At 48.8% G+C, this 18537-nt stretch overlaps 1 long non-coding RNA gene across 3 annotated transcripts in view; it reads left to right on the top strand.

Annotated features, from left to right (window-relative positions):
• Positions 1-1199: 1199 nt before the first annotated feature.
• Positions 1200-18537, top strand: part of LOC119391017 (uncharacterized) — a 37502-nt gene continuing 20164 nt past the window's right edge. For all 3 annotated transcript variants that reach the window (XR_007415928.1, XR_007415929.1, XR_007415927.1), the window contains exons 1-2: positions 1200-1597; positions 4444-4572. This is a non-coding gene — a long non-coding RNA (uncharacterized LOC119391017). The remainder of the gene's footprint in view (positions 1598-4443; positions 4573-18537) is intronic.

The following is an 18537-nucleotide window of genomic DNA, read 5'->3' as shown; positions in this document are numbered from 1 at the left end:
TCACTATATAGAAATCGCAAGGAGGCCGTCTCTACTACACACAGAACAAGTTCATGACTGAATTACGCAGTAATATGTTACACCTTGTCACATTCACTTCATTTGAGAGGTGATGGCACGGTGCAGACTGAAAGCTAAAGAATGAGGCCCGCGCGCTGGTCGCGGCGACTGCTGCGGCGTACACACTTTTCCCATCAGTGCTTTTGCCATCAGCTAGTAAAGCAACAGAAAAAATTTCGAAAGCAAAACACACTCTCATGCCTGCATATCCTTTGCTAACGAAAAGTAAAGGGGAGAGGGGTTAAGAGCAGCGGTACCCTGTTCCTCTTGGATCCGACCCTGAAATTTTGGTGGTTGCAATTTCATTCCGAGGTACGTCTTGAGAGTTTCGTGCATGCTCGTGTGCAAGTGCAAATCTTCCTAGCCCCTCCAACGCACGATGCCTAAAAAAGAAAAAGATAACTTGTTCCATGACGTTATGCAAAAGAAGTCGTGCAAAGAAAAGGCACCGATTCTTTTTCAGAGCTTCTACGGATCCAGTACGCCTGCAAGAGTGGGCGTGAAACATCAAGGGAGGTCCCTCATGTGTACATAAATTTCATTTGAGTGTTCGCTGATTCTTAATTTTAATCTTTTATTTTTCTTTTTTATATGCACCTGTCCTTTCGTTTCACTGTTTACTCACATTCCGCGCCAAAATATCTATCTTTGCTTCTCTTTCACTCTTTATTGCATTTTTGTTCTTGATGTAACCACTATAATTGTCTATGAATATTTCAATCATTGTACTCAAACATAACTGCGTGAAAAAGGATGTTAATAAATTAGATCGGAAACCCCGAATCTCCTACATCTCTGTTCTCTACGCGCTATACATGACGCCAGCATGTGCCGTTCAGAAGAGGCTAACCTGCCCGCATAGCCTCCAGGCTTTTTTTTTCTTCGTTTACATTTTATCAGCGCCATGTGTAGCATACACAAGGAGCTTATACCGCAACTACAAAGCTTGGTTGGAACGAGAAACTCCACAGGGTGCAGGCGAACGCAGCGCGTTTGAGCCCGCCAGCGTGCGGCCGCGCCCTCTGCAAGCTATATCGCAAACTATTTCCGCACGGCTGGCTCGCTGGCTCACTCACGGCACTAGGCAAACCTTTCTAGCCATAAGAGCTCGGCATTCATGTGTGTTTCATCGTGCCGAGCTTCGTCCATGCGGTCGACTTTTACCGCGCTGCCTCGCATTGCGTGTTGTATATTGTGGTTACTGACGTAAGAGCAAGCTCTTCACTCGGTATTATACGCCGTACCGGGCAAATAGTCACCAGATGCCGGCCGTGCGACTCCAATATCCGCGACTCCTTTGTTCAGCGTGAACGACGGACGCGATACAGTTTTGAAGAACACCTTCAAATGATTCCGCACGTCAGTGAGTAGCAGCGCCGCAATCCTTTCTCGCCGACGTGCTCTGTGGCCCTGCAAAATGCCTTGACGCTCTGGGATGGCTGGACGCGGGTAGCTTGGCGATTCCTCGCTTGGCGCATCGCTTGAAAACCGCCGGTCAGCCTGCAGTGTACGCCGCCGGCGTGCTTTCTTGCCAGAGGTAAGTGATATTGAACGTTACGCTTCGTACATTGGTAGTTTTTCTTATTGCAGTACGCGTTGTCGCCGAAGAAAATCGCAGAACGTGTTGGTACTGTATCCGATTGTATTCGTGTGGATTACTCTCGCGCATGACGTTTGTCAAAAACGTAGTCGGTAGTTTTATAAAGTTTTGGTAATTACCTCGCTTGCACGCACTGCTCTACGTTAATATTTGCTGAAAGGAGCCAACATTTTCGTCAGTCACACCATTGTCATGCGTTTTATGAATGCAGTTTGTCCACTTAGAGTAACGCCATGAAACTGGAGCTTCAACATTCATTTCTTTCGCGTAAGCTCTGAAGGAATAATCTTCAGTCACCATGTTGTGCGGTGAATCCTGAATCGGTACAGTGGGAGAAGTCATGTGTATCTAGGGATATTTTCTTTAGGTGTGCATTTTATGTGTCAATAATTAACGTGACCCTCAATAGCGTTTGGGTTAGCATTCTTGGACATTGATTATCGTCTTTCAAGAAACACCTAACGAAGATGATGCTAAAAATGCAATTTCTGCAGCATGATACTGTATGTTGTTCAGTCTGTTTGCCCCATCTTTAAACTTTATGCGCATTGACCTAATTTGACAAGCCGTACTTTCAGCTGAATTTTCAGTTGCATTCAGCACCTATATGTGCGTTCATGCATTGAAGTCCCACCTCTCATTGCATAATAATAGCTTGTGAAAAACAACGCTTGTCTTTATTTAGCCATTTATCAGAGCTCTTCTCCTCTCCTCGAAGGGCAAGGTGCTCCTGGCACACCTGCTTCGGCTTTTCTTTTTTTTTATGCGAAGCATTTCTTAGCGAACTTCTGCGACTTTGAGCGTATCTATCTATCTATCTAGCCGCCTACGACTTTGTGCTCTCCTGGCCGATTCGTTAATCGGATGTATACCAAAACTGGTGCGTCATAACATGGCCTTATTGCGAACATAAATGGCAGGTCATATCATGAAAATCATGACACGCATGTCATGAACAGCATGATTTACATTCCACGACCTTAGGCTCTTGCGGCCGTTCCGTTAATTTCATATACACCAAAATTGGTACGGCGTGACAAGAATTCACGACGAACATAATGACAGGTCCTAACATACAAGTCATGCCGCGCATGTCATGTGCAGCATGATTTACATGGCATGGTCTCTGGGCGGTCGCAGCCGTTTAAATGAAGGGATGTATACGAAAACTGGTATGACGAGACATTTCTGTATGACGAACATAACTGACACGTGGTAACATGAAAATCATGACATGCATGTCATGTATGACATGATTTACATGCCACGCTTACGGCGCACTCGCGGTCGTTTCGTTAGATTGATATACACCAAAATTGGTATTGTGCTATGTGACTGTATGAAGAACATGAATAACAGATGGTAGCATGAAAACCATGACATGCATGTCATGTGTGTCATGATTTACATGCCACGCTCATGATGCATTCGCGGCCGCTTCGCTAGCTTGATGGACACCAAAATTGGTATTGCGAGACACGACCGTATGACGAACGTAAGTGAGAGGTGGTAACATGAAAATCATGACATGCAAGTCATGCACAACCTGATTTACATGCCACGCTCATGGTGCGCTAGCGGCCGTTTCAGTAGATTGATATACACCAAAATTGGTATTGCGCGAAGTGACTGTATGAAGAACATGAATAACAGTTGGTAAGATGAAAACCATGACATGCATGTCATGTATGTCATGATTAACATGCCACGCTCATGATGCATTCGCGGCCGCTTCGCTAGCTTGATGGACACCAAAATTGGTATTGCGCGCAGCGACTGTATGACGAACGTAAATGAGACGTGGTAACATGAAAATCATGACATGCATGACATGTACGACATGACTTACATGTCTGTTCATGGCGGACTCGTGGCCGTTTCGCTTGCTTGATATCCACCAAAATTGGTATTGTGCTATGTGACTGTATGAAGAACATAGCAGATGGTAGCATGAAAACCATGACATCCATGACATGTATGTTATGATTTACATGCCACGCTCATGGTGCATTTGCGGCCGTTTCCCTAGCTTGATATATACCAAAATTGGCATTGCGCGACGCGACTGTATGACGAACATGAATAACAGGTGGTAACATGAAAACCGTGACATGATGCCATGTATGTCAAGATTTACATGCCTGCGCTCATGGTGCATTCGCGGCCGTTTCGCTAGATTGATATACACCAAAATTGGTATTCCGCGAAACGACTGTATGACGAACGTAAATGAAAGGTGTTAACATGAAAATCATGACATGCATGTCATGTATGGCATGATTTACATGCTATACTCGTGGCGCAGACGCGGCCATTTCGCTCGTTTGATATACACCAAAAATTGGTATTGCGGGATGTGACTGTGTGACGAACATAAATGAGAGGTCTTAACATGCGAATCATGTTATGCATGTCATGTACGATATGATATACATGCCACTGTCGTGGTGTGCTTCCGGCCGTTTTGTTAACTGGATATAAACCAAAATTGGTATGGCACGACACGAGTGCGTGATGAACGTAAACAACAGGTAATGCATCGTATTTACCAGAACATGCGTTTCATTCGCATGGTATATACTAGATTGTGCATGCATGCGCGCATGGCAAACATGCGATATATGGTGGACTAGATGCCATGGCATGAATGATTTCATTTGGCTCAAAGACAAACAAGGCGATGTATGCAGCTCTTTGCTGGCTGCTTCGCATTACATCGATTCCCACAGTGCGTGCGATCTGCAGAATTTTTAATGCTTGAGTTTTTCCGCAACGTACTGCAGGTAGCAAACAGCAGTGCCACGACAAACAGAGGAGTGCTGACCATGCAGTCCAGATGGTGGCCGAGGCAAACATGCCAAAAGGGGTGCTTATTCAGGCAGAAGCAATAAGCATCTGTAGCCAACGTAAAGGTAATGTAGAAAGTTCCATTTATTGAAGAAGAGTCTTCTTTTGAGCTATTCATGTCGAAGGGAAACAATGAGTGCTAGATAAATGAGATGGAAATGCAGAGTAACAACATAATGTATGCCAGGAACCAACTTAAGTTTCTTCATGCAAAAGGGTTATTTCCAACTGGTTATTCGCGGGAAGAGGCCAATTGGTTCCACAATGGGCATAACTGGTAGTCGTTGCACGTCCTGTTACTGTGTTCGTGCACTCATTATTATGTGCCACTTCTGTGACCTTCCACCAAGGTGAAATTACTTCACATAAACAGCAACGAGAAGACTCTTGTTAGACAGTTCAATTTAGCGCCCCACTTTAAAATTTATAACTTCATGATTGCATTATCCGGACAGACTTTTCTGTATACGGTTTGTTTCTGCAAAGCTTCAACCTATCACCTGTAATTTTTCAAGCCAAATTAACTAAATTTGCTGCGTACATTTCACTGCACATTTTCATCACTTATGCTAAACAACTGGCTTGAGTGATGTGCGGAATTCTTGTAAATGAATCTTATTGATTACCTCAGACCACCTGCTTCCCACAATAATGGCCACTTTCAGTGCACATGCTATGCATGCTAGAAGTGAAAACAGTGAATGCAGCTGGCAGCATCAATAGTACAATGTCCATAGGCTAGCATGGGGTGCCAAATGTTGCCAATGCTAGAATTTACGTTATGCGTTAATGGTGCAGCTGATTGTATAAGTTAGCACTTTCCAGCTGCTCACGCAGTTCGAGCAGATGTCAATCATGTTTACTGTAGTATGGCACAGCCGCCAAGTTCGTGCATGTGAATTCTGCCTACCAGGAAACCTTACCTGAAGCAACATTTTGCTGTGATTGCAGCTAAGTGAGAACAAATGGGTTTGTATTGTCTGTCCACCTGTTAATACCATTACACAGGGTTTTAAGTGCATTCAAGTAGCTTTAGCAATGCACTTGCAGCTACAGAGCCAACAGAGGCAGCCAATTTCAACAGCAGAGTTCCCTCTGCATATCCCACTTTCCATTAAGGGCATTGTTTTGTGACACTTAAAGTCAAAACTTGCTCAATTACGCTCTTCTTGGTGTCTGACATTACAGGAATTACGATAATTCTTTATATCTGAAGTGAAATTATGCCATTGTTTTTTTATATTGTGATGTGCCGCTTACCCAGAGGACGAAGAAGAGGAGGACGGGTTCGTTGCTGTTTTCGCCATCTTGGTTGTCACCTCGATCACTGTGATTGTGTCAATACTGTAAATACAGCCTTCTTCTGTCGTCTCCTCGTAACATCTTTGGTGGAGGTGTTGGGTATATCCGAAGCACACCACGGAACTTCGCAGCGGGCGTCTCCTTGGCCAATCCATCATGTCAACAGGCAGGCCCGTTGATACAGCCTCCGCTACGCCAACTGAACCCAGCCACGACGTTGTGACCCATCTCCGAGACCCTGGTACCTTCTGCGGCACTGACAACGTGCACGTCGAAAAGTGGCTGGCCGACTACGAGCGCGCCAGCAAGACCAACCGGTGGAATCCCTTATTTGATGCTGGCAAACGTCAGTTACTACCTCAGAGGAACGGCCAGTGTGTGGTTCGACACGCACGAGGAGGAGCTGACCAGCAGGGGTGTGTGCAAACAAAAAATGAAAGACATTTTCGGAAAAGCCTAATGCACGACAACGCGCCGCTAAGAACTTTCGTGCCGTGCACAAAGCTCGACGAAGCCATATATGGTGTACATCCAAGATGTCCTAGCCTTTGGCGACCAAATGCCTGAAACTGACAAATCAGCCACATTCTCAAAGGCATCGCCGATGACGCATTTCACGTACTAGTCTACAAGAACTGCTCCACCATCGTCGACATCACGGGAGTGCCGACACTTTGAAGAGGCGAAGAGTCGTCGAGTCACGCAGCAATTTGTTCGGCTCCCTAACACCGCCGCCACGTCGTCGTGCGAAGACGCCCCACTCCAGCCGCCGCCCAGTACCAAAAACTTCTGGGCCTTGCGCGGCGAGAGATCGAGGCAGCATCTTCATCCGCACCGCAGGCCCGTTCTTACGAACAGACCCGCTCGACAGTGTCGTTGATCCAGGCCGTCGTGCCCGAAGAACTGGCGAACGCAGGCATCGAGCCCATATGTGCGCTAAGTTGTCCCGCGGTCAGCACTGTTCCATCCTACGGCCCACAACCAACCTATTCCAGGTTCCGTGATCCGAACCAGTGGCGCACACGAGATGACAGGCCGATATGCTTCAACTGCAACGGGGTAGGCCCCATTTCTCACCATTGTCGCTATCGTCGGCCATCGTCTCCTCGTGCAACGTACCGGGCAGAGGACACTCGATCCTCACCTTTTTACGCCCGCGAAGACCCTACGAACCTTAACGCCCAAACCTCGGCCCCACGCTTTCGACCGCTCGCTGTCCCCGCAGAACCAGCAGCCTTCTCGGTCACCTTTGCCTCGTCGCTCACCTTCGCCGTACCCTCGCCGTCACTCCTCGGCAAACTGACCAGTGCAGATCCCGAAGGTGATGCTGCATTGGCCTACCGACCCGGAAATCCTCTGTTGACCCTGGTTACCCGACAATACCTTTTGGACATAGAAGTCAATGGCGTGCCTGTTTCGGCGCTCATCGACACTGGCGCCCAATTATCAGTAATCAGCGCTCACTTTTCTCGCTGTCTCCGCAAGGTCCTTACGCCCACTTCATCACCTGTTGTTCGTGTGCCCATGGCGGTACACTTGTGTTCTTGGAATGTGTACTGCGCGTGTGAGCTTCGATGACCACAAGACCTCTGTTCTCTTTGCTGTTCCGGACGAGTGCCCCCATGACCTCATTCTCGGCCACGATTTTCTGAGCACTCATTCTGCCCTTATCGATTGTTCTTCTGGCCTTTTTCAGTTAGAGCTTCCTGCTATGCCTGACCACACTATCGCGTCGCCACCACGTTTATGTGTTGTCCAGTTGGTTCGCTTGCTCCAGGTACAGCTACTTACGTCTCATTTATCCCAGACCCTCCTGTACGTGGTGGCGACTACCTGATTACCCCTTCCTTGGACGTTCTCCTGACGCGCCGTGTAGCTCTGCCTCACTCTCTTGTGACTGTTTCTGCGAAGCGAGCATGCCTGCCTGTCCTCAACTTTGGACGTTGCGCACAGTTGCTTTCCGAAGGTATCACGCTGGCCACTATAACGCCTTTAGACTCACACGACCCTGTGGCCCTGGCCATTGATACTCCACAACCGGCTTCAGGAAGGCCGGCTGCTAGTGCAACACTTGATGACCAGCTCGACGACATGATTGCCCCGGACCATTCCCCTTCTCAAAGCAAGGGACTACGCCTTTTGTTGGCGTCATACCGCGACGTTTTCGATTTCGCTTCGTCGCAGCTTGGGCAACCATCTATAGCCCCCACGTCAAAGGCGGGCTACCATTGCCAAACTCTTTCGAGACACCCTTTGCCTCGCCAAAGAAAACCCACTAGTCATTATGGGCGACTTCAGCGCGCAGAACATGCTATGGGGATACCAGAGGCGTGACTGGAAAGGCCTCCAGCTGGAGACAACGATGGAATTGTGTCAACTCATGCTCATCACAGACCCCAGCACACCGACAAGGGAAGGAAACAGTGTAACACGTGACACAACACCCGACCTCACTTTCATCACACAAACCACACGAGCCGAATGGCACAACACACTCGAAAACTTGGGAAGGGATCACTACATACTGAACATAACACTACAGACCGGACGCCTACGCAGGGATACTGGCACAGCCAAATTAACTGACTGGCAAAAATTGAGGGAAGCCCAAGAACAGGATGAAGAGACAATCACAAACTTGGAAGACTGGTGCAACAAACTTTGTCGACAAAAAGAACACCACACAAAAGAAATAGTCAGAACAACAGAAATCCCGGAGGCGGATTCCCATTTACTACATCTGTGTGACGTCAGACAAGGGCTTACCCGCCGCTGGAAAAAGCAGGAGAACAATAGGAAACTGAGGACACGCATAGCGAAAATAACAGCGGAAGCGGAAGAATACGCCATGCAACTCGCGTCGGCGAACTGGTATAAATTCTGTGACTCCCTGGACGGCACCCTGGGTACAGCCAAGACATGGCACATCCTCAAAGCCATCCTCGACCCCACCAAGACCAAAGGAGAGGTTCACAAGGCCCTGGAGCGATTACTACACACCTACCCAGGCAGCCAACAAGACCTCGTCGACGCCATCAAGACCAAATGCCATGGAGATCCTGCTCCCTCAGAGCCATGCACAACATCATACGTGGGACAACCGAACCCAACAATGGATGAACCTATAACTGATAATGAAATGAGAGCGGCCATCGCAGCTACTACCCGTAACACGGCGGCGGGCACAGACCGCATCACAAGCGCCATGATAAGAAATCTCAGCGATAAGTCTATCTCTGCCCTCACGGCCTTCATCAACCAACATTGGGAACAAGGCACGGTGCCAGCGATGTGGAAACACGCAAGAATAATGATGATCCCCAAACCAGGCAAGAAGATGGCAATCGAAAACCTCAGACCCATTTCGCTGACATCCTGCCTCGGCAAGGTGTACGAAAGAATCATAAACACAAGACCGCAGAAGCACTTGGAAGATAATAAGCACCTGCCCGACACCATGTTCGGTTTCCGTGCTGGCCTGTCGTCGCAGGACGTACTACTACAACTCAAGGAAGAGGTTCTCAGCAACGTTCCCCGCAACGGTGAACACGTCCTCTTAGCCATCGACATTAAAGGGGCTTTCGACAACATCAGCCACCAAGGAATACTGGAGGGGCTCGCAAACACCAACTGTGGTGAAAGAACATACAAGTACATTCAGAGCTTCTTAAGCCAACGCACAGCGGAGTTGAAGATCGGAGAGCTCCAGACTCCTGCATACCAACCTCCAACAAGGGCACGCCGCAAGGAGCAGTAATATCACCCACGCTCTTCAACGTAGCCATGGTCGGCCTTGCCAGAAAACTGCAGGAGGTAGAAGGGCTCCGACACGCCTTCTATGCAGACGACATGACACTCTGGACCACAAAAGGATCACTCGCTGAAAAGGAAGAGCGCCTGCAAACTGCAGCTCACATCATCCAAGAATATGTCGGCCAGCGGGGTCTACAGTGCTCCCCAGAGAAATCTGAAATCTTACGTGTATGGCGAAGCAGACGTAACCACGCAGCCTCCACAGACCCATCACAAAAACTTGAGGTATACCTCAATGGAAACCTCATACCAGAGAAACCATTGATCAGGATCCTGGGCATGTGGCTGCAGAGTAACCAACGAGCCACCCACACCCTTATGCTCCTCCAGACCAGCGTCAAGGCTATATCACGCATGATATCTCGGGTGACATCTAAGAAAACAGGGATGAAGGAAGGAGAAACCCTTCGACTTGTTCGAAGCCTGGTGGTAAGCCGAATAACATATAGCCTACCTTATTATAATCTCACACAATCTGAGACCAGACGGGCCGACACCCTCTTGAGAATGGCATTCAAGACTGCTCTCCGTCTGCCAACGAGTACATCCACTGAGAAATTGATGGCACTGGGGCTTCATAACACCCTCAGCGAACTTGTTGAAGCCCTTCACGTCTCACAACAACAGAGACTTGAGCGTACTCGCACGGGCCAGCAGGTCCTAAAAACCCTAGGATTCCAAGCCTCGACAACGAGAGCCCAGGAAACCTGCGAGATACCTCGTCATGTCCGGGAGGGCCGTCACGTTGCCCCAATTCCACGCAACATGGACCCCAACCTACACAGCGGCAGAAGGAGAGCAAGGGCCCAATACTTCCAGAAAACCTATCGATTCCAAACTACAGCCCGTTTTACGGACGCGGCCATGTATGGGACGACGACTAAAGGAGCAGTGGCAGTGGTATGCGACCGCCGAGGCCACATAACCTCTGGAGCATCTCTCCGCCCTTGCAAGATCACAGAAGCCGAAGAGCTGGCCATCGCACTTGCCATCCGCGAAGGCCTGCACTCAAACAAGCCGCTGACAATACTCACAGACTCCCAGCAGGCCTGCAGGAACTTCCTACAGGGCAGAATTGGTGTGCCTGCGGCACATGTCCTTGCACAAATACCAAGGGAAGGCAAGGACGACTCCTACATACAGACCGTCATATGGATACCAGGCCACTCTGGCATCACGGGTAACATGCACGCCGACCGGGCAGCTCGAGGCTTCGTACACAACCGAGCGCTCCTTACGTCGACTGCAGCGGACCCGGAGCCAGTTGACCTCCAGTATGCCACAATACTGAATTACCACAGAGGGCGACGCCTACGGTATCCACCACCTCATCAAAAGCTTGCGACGAAGGAGGCCACTGCATGGCGTAGACTCCAAACCGGAACCTACAAAAGCTACACGCGCTACACCGCATGCACCCCACATCTTACAGGGATGAATGCCCATGATGCGGGGCCACACCAACCCTGTACCACATTACGTGGGAGTGCACACTACACGACCTTGAACACCACAACATGAACACCTCATGTGAGCAATGGGAGGCACTGCTGTCCAGCCCGGCCCTCGACGACCAGATCAGGCTCGTTCAGAGAGCAGAGCGGATGGCAAGAGCCAGCGGAGCCCTGGACTAAGGGCCCCGACCATCAGCAAGGCCCCTACGGGGCAATCCACAGGAGCTTTGCCTGTACATAAATAAAGTTTGTCATCATCATCATCATCATGGTCACCCACTGTATTGATACCGGGAACGCAATACCCATTCATCGACATCCTTACCGCGTCTCTGCTACCGAGCGCGGCGTCATTTAAACGAAAGTCGACAAGATGCTCGTTAAGGACATCATCGAGCCATCTTCGAGTCCTTGGGCGTCCTATGTGGTTCTTGTAAAGAAGGAAGACAACATCTGGCGGTTCTGCGTCGACTATCGGCACCTTAACAAGATCACCAAGAAAGACGTCTAGCCTTTGCCGCGAATAGACGACGCCCTTGATTCTCTTCCTGGCGCACGGTACTTTTCTTCCATAGACCTTCGCTCAGGCTATTGGCAAATTGCTGTCGATGAAAATAATCGGGAGGAGACGGCCTTTATTACACCGGATGGGCTTTACCAGTTTAAAGTCATGCCCTTTGGGTTGTGTAATGGGCCCGCAACATTTGAGCGCATGATGGCCTCCCTACTTCGGGGTTTCAAATGGTCCACACGCCTCAGTTACCTCGACGATGTCGTCGTTTTCTCACCTACGTTCTCAGGCCACTTACAACGCTTCTAGGCTATTTTGCAAGTCTTTCGCACAGCAGGTCTTCAGCTCAACTCTTCAAAATGCCGCTTTGGCCACCGCGAGATCACCGTGCTTGGCCATCTTGTTGACGCTGCGGGTATACGGCCTCACCCTGCAAAAATACGAGCTGTTACGAACTTTCCCACTCCACGTTCTTCTATGGACCTTCGCTCGTTTTTAACACGAAAGTGTTTTATGCCGGGGTCCACCAAGTACATTCGTCACGGATATGACGTTGATAAAATAGACGCCAGCGGGTGAGAAAGAAAAAAAAAACAAAGAAAGATTTCCCACTGAGAATCGAACCCACAACCTTGCGGCCGCGACGGCAAGCGCCCGACACCCTACCGACTAAGCTAACTCGGCAGATGCGGACCCTGGCGCGAACGCGCTTTATATTTTTCACACATTCTCTCTTTCGCACGGTGCTCTCTGTTGGCGGTGTAGGTAGGCGGGACAGAGCGGGGCGGTGCCGCCGTATATGAGAGGTAAAAAGAAATAATGCTTCACGATCGACACTTACTAGCGCTTACTCCGTGATTGCGCGCGATGTCGGAGGTCATGATTAAAGCGTCTCGATACCATCGAGGTACACTGGCCGCGCTGGCGTCGCCGAGGCACCCTTGACGCAGTTACGTGGTTACGTTCTTTGCCTTTCGCTTCGTCTTAGCATGCGTCGGCTCATCGGAGTAGTGCAGCTTCCACATGCACCAACGGGATTTCTCCGCTGCCGACTGCTTCGATTGGGAGAGCACCGACTAACGAAACTGCTGCAATACGCGTTGCGCAAAGGACGCGATTTCGACGAGCGAATGTCGTGCCTTGGTGAAGCGAGACCAGCGCCCTCGAGACAGAGGCCAGTGGGCCGCACGCGTTTGCTGCTCAGGTTACGAACCCCTACCTCCCGTGTTGCTGAAGCGCAGTGTGTGGTAGTGTATACATGAGCGCAGGCGTCGGTCACCCATTGCTAGAAAGCGCACACTGTGTCGACGCTTTGAAGAATTACATACCGGGTACCAGTGTTGATTATGAGCTTTTTGATATCATCCTTACGCGGGATTCACGATTCGCTGTGTCCAAATATATGTTCACAACGTCAGCTACCACAACGGTTTAATCATGATCATAGGCGTTAGTCGTCGCGATAGAGACATGCCGTCAACATAGGTGCATCCACATCAAACGGTGCTGTAGCTGCCAAGCACGAATATACATTGTACAAGCTCTCATATATCACTACACAATAAGCACTACTTCTGTGAAGACACGTTTCACTTTCGTGTTATACCGATTCCTATAACGGAGGGATCAGCCATGTTTTCTTGGTCTATGCTCCTATTCTCGCCGCTTTGTTAAAGATTTTGCAGCGATTGCGCAGCCCCTCACATGCCTTCTTAAAAAGGACGTCCCCGTCTCTTGGGGTCCTGCCCAAGCGTCGGCTTTTTCTCATCTCGTCGACCTAGGCCCGTATTCTCAAAAGGCGACAATCGCAAAAGTATCGCCTTTTGTGCGCGCTGATTGGCTATTGAGCAAACCGGAAAAGTAAGGGCGCCATCTAGTAATTCCGCCGACGTCAATTTTGCGTCATGGTGCTCGACGGTGCTCTCGACATATTTGCAATAAACGAAGGCACCATTAACCGTCGGTTCGTGGTGAAGTCTAGCATTTCAGTGACGTAGGCGGTAGCTTCTACTATTCAATCCTCGGTGGATATACGCAGCATTTTTTACGCTGGAGCTTTCATCGAGCATTACCTTGGGGTGTTATCAGCACTCGTTCTTTGCCAGCGCGTGTTTTTTCGTGGTTTGAACGTCCCAATAACATGAACCGTGCGTTGCTCGCGTGGCTTATCGCGAGCCGGCAACATGTTGAGATCTTGAGACGATGTCGCTGCGACGGCACGCTACAGCTGAACTTTCCGAGTACGCCGTGTTAAACTCTCAACGAAAATACGTTTCACGCAAAGTTGCATTCTTTAAATATTATACTGTGCATTAAATAATCGAACAAAAAACCGTTGAAAGCACTTTCAACACGTCTTATACTTCAAGTAGCCACAGCCAAGCCGGTCAAGCCTGGCCACTGCGTAGAAGCAGCAGCACATGCTCGAAAACGCTGCACTCGGGTTGTTCTGCGTGACACAGGTGGCGGTTGGTCGTACGGTTCACCATAGTACGGTCCTTGTGTTGCGAGACATTCGTACAACCAACGGCCAGTTGCAACAATGACGTCACAGGCAAGCGTTTTTTTTTACTTACTGAACGCATCAATTTCTACGTCACCAAACGCGATACTATCGCCTTTTGCGATCGTTTGAGAATATGGGCCCTACTCACATTCCCCTGTGTTGGCTCATTTCGACGACTCTGCACCTACCGACGTACGTACTACATACCCAGGAATTCGGGACATCGCTTTTAGCTCACCTTTTTTCACACCACGTGGCGTACAGACCTTCAACGTTCAAAATTCGCGCGATGACGCTTGCCGTAATCGGGCGAATCGAGAAAACCACAATACACAAAAAAAGCACGACGGCGATATCAGCTACAATCAGGCAGCGCGAACCTAAATCGCCTAGTGATAACCGCAACGCGTGCAACGAGCGGCCGGTTGGGCTGCTCGACCGTGAATCAGCAGTTCTGTTGCAATGAAAGGGGGCATACAAGTCGCTCGGCTGTGCTTGATAACGATGATCTCCGAAACAGCGTGTTGCCCTTCTCATCCCCTGCATCTTCGATATATTTCGTCCGATTATATTGTTGCTGGCTCCCACGGGTTTCTTAAAAGAAAGCAAGAACATCCTTTAGCGCTGCTGTTTTTGTAATTGGAAAAAGCTAATTTCGAGAAAATAATGCAAGTTCGGGAGGCAGTGATGACGATCGCGGGTTTGAAATTGTGCAGACAGAGGCTTCCTGTCCCTAATTTCAGTTGGCCTCAATTTATGAAATCAATATTTTGTGCTATTACGTCAAGACGTCTGGCCGTGTTATATTCGCTGCCACAGACATTTTTCTTTAAAGCTCAATAAGCAGCAGAAGTAAAGGAAGAATACCTCTGCAAGCAAAATAATATTCGATGATCTTCTTAAAAAGAATCGTTTTAAAAAGTCACCTTAGTTTCAACGGCGCTTTTTAGTTTTTAAGTAACATAACTAAAGACATCGGAAAGCACCGACTTCATTATGCTCATGACATGCTACCCAGGCCGCGTTTTCCTCTCGGCTAAGTGTTGATGAAAGAGTGATGAACCAGATTGGACTGATATAAGGTATCGTGAAACCCGCCTTCTTGTTTGACTGCCTATGCTGGTCAGTTGTTAGGGTGCTCGACTGCTGACCAGCAGGTCGCAGGATCGAATACCGGCCGCGGCGGCTGCATTTTCGATGGAGGTGAAAATGCTAGAGGCCCGTGTACTTAGATTTAGGTGCGCGTTAAAGAACCCCAGGTGTCAAAATTTCCGGAGCCCTCCACTACGGCGTCTCTCATAATCATATCGTGGTTTTAGGACGTTAAACCCCAACAAATATTATTATTAAATTATGCATGATTGCACGAGGTCGCGGCTTGAAAGCCGGCTCTTGGGCCACTTTTGTTCTGGGCAAAATAGCGTGTTTGTATTTTTACATAGTAAAGTTCGTTAAAAGGTCTCTCGTCAGGACCCATTTAATATTTTCATTACGAGTTGAGGTCTTTTGTTTATGTGAGCAACGGACTTGGAAGATTCTGGAAAAGCCGTTTTATTTTTATTCTCTGTCTTGCGTGTTTGTTTGCCGATACACAACGTAGCTCTTCACCAGGCGATGTTTCTCAAATAGTGGATTACACCGAAAGTTGTTAAAGGCAAGCTGACTAACCTGCCACGAATATCTTTTTTTTGTCAATTAGTTCACTATTGAGCGTGAAACAGCGCGCCGAGACGGGACAGAAAACGAAAAAAAAAGCACACATACAGATCGCTGGTGTGTGTGCAACTCCTACTATAGCGGGTACACCCCACAATAGTGGGGTGTACCCACTATTACAAGAGTTGCAAGACATTTAACTGCCCTGTTACCGTGCTGCCAGAAGCTAAACATTGCTGTCAACGTAGGCCTTGTCTGCCGCGGTGGAGCAGTAATTATGGTGCTCGGCTGCCAACCGGAAGGTCGGGAGTTCGATCCTGGCTGCGGCGGTCGCATTTCGAAGGATGCGAAATGCTGTGTGATGTTAGTGCATGTTAAAAAACACCGGATGGTTGAAATTTCCAAATCACTCCACTACGGCGTCTCTCATAATCATATTGTGGTTTTGGGACGTTAAACCCCAGATATTATTAACGCAGGTTTTAGCTGTGCCACGGCGACGTTCTGCAAACGGAGTTCTTTCTCTGCATTCCCTTAAGTACCGTAGGCGATGTACATACTCTGTTTTGCTTACGTAATGAGCCCCACTTTTTTTGCTGTTTTGTTTCGTGGCGCAACTAGAGTGGCCGCATTGAGCTTCTCTCAATGGGTGGTTAACTGACGTCACGTGCTGCAGGCAATGACGCTGAAAGCAGTGTGCTGCAGTGCGCGACTCACATCTCGCGGGAAGTGTGGCCCCCTCTGAGAGTAACGGCCTACTTTTTCATTATTTTCCTACTTTGTAGACACGATGTTCGCGTACTAATCTACGGACCGAATTTGTCCGAAATCTTACATGATGAAACTCTTCGGTTTCCTCGCATCCCTCATTGCCATCGTCTCAATCATACAGTAATGCCAATAAACAATAGAGGGGCTAAGTAATAGCATTAATTTTAATGTTATGATCGGGTTTCCCGTTTGGCGCCGCTGGATCGTGGTAATGATTTGGCGGCACCTGCCCTGCTTTCTGCATCGTCAACGTTCGCCGAAACGCACCTCATGGCATGACAACACGGCAGTCGTGCCCATTCCAAGCTGTCAGTTCCCCTCGTCAATCGCCCTGGACACACCCGGCCGAGTTTGACGATTTTATGACCTGGAAGTGTGCTGTTTGCTGTCGGGGCTGTTCGGAAGAGGCGGTAACTTGTGCACTGCTTTGTCCAACGTTCTGCGAGATGCACCGGACAATTAGACGAGCGCCGGAGATCTTTATCGGGAACCTTTCTCCGTGGTGCCTCTATGGCTTGGTGACCAGCAGCTGGCTGTCAGCAGAGCCGGCGCCGCTATCGAGGAGAGAAAGGACTGCACCTGACGGCACGGCCAGTGTTCAGGATAATCCAAACGTTTCACAGCGCATACAACGAGGACGAGCAAAGAAGAGACACACACAGCGCTCAACTTTTCAGCCCCCGCCAAGCTTCTTACAATGTGCCGTCAGGTGAATTCTGAAGCAAGACCTCGAAAAATGTGCACCACCAAGCATAAAGATAGGTTCGTCCCGTGTGAAGATAGCGTCGTGTATTGTATTCCGCTATCTTGTCACAGTGAATATGTCTGGCAGACCGGAAGGTGCCTTAATGAACGTCTTAAGGAACACCGGTACAATGTAGACAGGGCTATTAGTGGGCATTTAGGAATTCATTGTCGGGATTGTGGGTGCCGGCCTCTTTTCGATCACACACGTGTGCTCGCGAGAAACAAAAATAGGATAGCGCGCGAAATCATAGAAGCCCAGGAAATTTTGAAACGTGGTGAAAAGTGTATCAGTGTTGCGTCGCTTGCTCTTTCGAGCAAGGAAAGTGAATTTTTATCTCAAAACATGTGATATCGATAATGGGTTGCTGTTCCTTTGACTGATTTTGTATATCTCGTCTGCTCTGTTCTTCCTTTTTTTACTGTGAAAATGCGCATACATATTGCCGTGGCAGGAAAATAAAAAGCCAGTTGTAAGTTCAGCGCTGTGTGTGTCTCTTCTTTGCTCGTCCTCGTTGTATGCGCTGTGAAACCTTTGGATTATGCTGCACCAACTAGCCCAACGCTCAACCTCAGTGTTCAGGAATTTGCGCCGCCGCGATCCCTTCACTGTGTGTATGGTGCCCTTTTGTGTCTTCTGCTCACCTCCCAGGCGCCGTACGTCGAACCGGGCGCGTCGCTTCTCTCTTTCCTGAGGTGGAAAGGAAGCAGTGCTTGACCTTTCTCTTGGGGGTTGAGATGAAGACAACTTGTTCATTGGACTGTCCTGCACTTCATTGTTTTCCCCAACAGGGAATCTGGGGAAGATGAAGGCTTTATAACGCCAGCGTTGAGACGCTCCAAACCACGCTACCAAACAGTCATGTAAACAAACGTTCTTGTAATCAGCTCCGGCTCCTGAACTCTACTTCTCCCGGAGGCCTGGCTCGTCCCTGTTTTATGGGCAGACCCCCGACCACATCAATGGCTCGCGATTTTGCAAGTTCCTAGTCACCCTTGTGACCTGGTAAGGTGAGAAGCACGGGCTCGTGCCATTCCAAGGGAAGATCGAGAGCTCACGCCTCGTGACTACGCTTGCGAGAAGTACTTCTCGTAGAGTAATTCCCATCATTCACTGAAAAAAAAATAAATGCACTGGGTCTCTTGTGCATTACACTAAGACGGCTCGAAAGTGAAAGTCTTCTTCTTCTTTTCGTCATTCGATGTGTGTGTTCTGCCCCACACCCGTATAAAAGATTTCTGCACCGAACGTGGTTTTGCACTGCCTCTGTGA

The sequence above is a fragment of the Rhipicephalus sanguineus genome, chromosome 4 (genome assembly GCF_013339695.2).
Source record: "Rhipicephalus sanguineus isolate Rsan-2018 chromosome 4, BIME_Rsan_1.4, whole genome shotgun sequence".
NCBI classification, from domain to species: domain Eukaryota; kingdom Metazoa; phylum Arthropoda; class Arachnida; order Ixodida; family Ixodidae; genus Rhipicephalus; species Rhipicephalus sanguineus.
Note: the sequence above shows the minus strand (reverse complement) of the source record. Positions and strands in the feature narration are given on the sequence as shown.